The 1,355-nt window shown below is 42.7% G+C and overlaps 1 non-coding gene across 1 annotated transcript; it reads left to right on the top strand.

Moving 5' to 3' along the window:
* Positions 1 to 464: 464 nt before the first annotated feature.
* LOC147942122 (small nucleolar RNA R71) lies at positions 465 to 571 on the top strand. Its single transcript, XR_015560568.1, has one exon. It is a non-coding gene; the product is annotated as a small nucleolar RNA R71 (small nucleolar RNA).
* The last annotated feature ends 784 nt before the right edge of the window (positions 572 to 1,355 follow it).

Below are 1,355 nucleotides of genomic sequence, written 5' to 3'. Positions count from 1 at the left end.
CTTGGACTGCGGACGGGTAGATTTGGTATTGAGGATTTGCAACATTGGGGTTACGATAAGAGAGATTCGGGTTCGGTTTGTAGTTGTTGTACCCTTTATTGTAACCTTCTTAATTGTTGATGTAGTTTACATCCTCTAGCTGAGCATTCTCCCCATCTTGTTGCTAGAACTGGTCTTCCTCTGAGATGGAATTGACATGTTGCTACTGGTTGAGGAGTTTGTCCAATTTTTCATTGAGGGCTTTCATGTCTCTCTTTTACTTTACATCATCCTCTCCAGAAGATCGTATTGTGCGATCATACTCCTCATTGTAGTGCCCATCATATTGGGCTAAGTTCTCCACTAGATCCCAACCTTCATCAACATCCTTGTTGAGGAAATTTCCATTACTAGCGGTTTCCAGCAACATCCTTATCTTAGGGACTACACCGCGGTAAAGTGTACTTAGCAACGAAGCATTGCTGAATCCGTGATGTGGGCATCGGCTGGTGTATCCGTTGAAATGTTCCCAAGCTTCACTGAATGTCTCATTGCTTTTCTGAACAAAGATGGAGATGTCATTTCGCAGCCTTGCAGTTCTGGAGTTGGAGAAGAATTTGGCAAGGAACGCCTTTTTGCATGCTTCCCAAGTGGTGATAGACTCCTTGGGAAGTGATTTCCCCCAAATGTGTGCTTTTTCACCCAAGGAAAATGGAAAAAGTCGGAGTTTGAATCCATCTTCACTAACTCTTGAGGAGCTTGTGGACCATTCTGATTATTCATGACCTCCTCAATTGTTGTTAGTTGAGGTTGTGGTACTTGTTGTTGATGGAGTAACCTTGGTCTATCGATGTTGTCTATGAATGGACTTAGGTGTTGGCTACCCTTGGATCGTGTTTGCATGCACAATAAGTTAACCGAGTGAGTACACGAAGGTCTGCCCGATCCAGGTGATCGAGTGACGGGTCGAGTGGGTACTCGGGTTGTACCTAAAATGCAAAACAAACAAACAAGAAAGTAAACAAGTCAGTTCCGAACCGATGGATAGAAAATAACTTGATCTAGCAAGTGCTGAAATCTTAAACGTAGCAAACAAAATTCAACCAAATGGCAACGGCGCCAAATTGATAACAGGATTTTCACCCAGGGTATCAATTCCCTATGCAATTGTAGTACAAAGGGTTATCAATCCAAATGGTTGTTATGCTAGCAGATAAGATATGATCAAAACAGAGCAAGTCAAGCCAAGCAATAGTGGGGTTTTTTCGAACAACCTAAAATAAGCAAAAGTAAATGAAAGAGCAAGAACCACACGATCTAAGTACTCGATGCAAGCATTCGGGTACAGGATCAGGATAGGGTGGGATGATCGGATC

This window comes from Camelina sativa, chromosome 6, assembly GCF_030686135.1.
Source record: "Camelina sativa cultivar CO46 ecotype springtype chromosome 6, ASM3068613v1".
Classification (NCBI taxonomy): Eukaryota; Viridiplantae; Streptophyta; class Magnoliopsida; order Brassicales; family Brassicaceae; genus Camelina; species Camelina sativa.
Note: the sequence above shows the minus strand (reverse complement) of the source record. Positions and strands in the feature narration are given on the sequence as shown.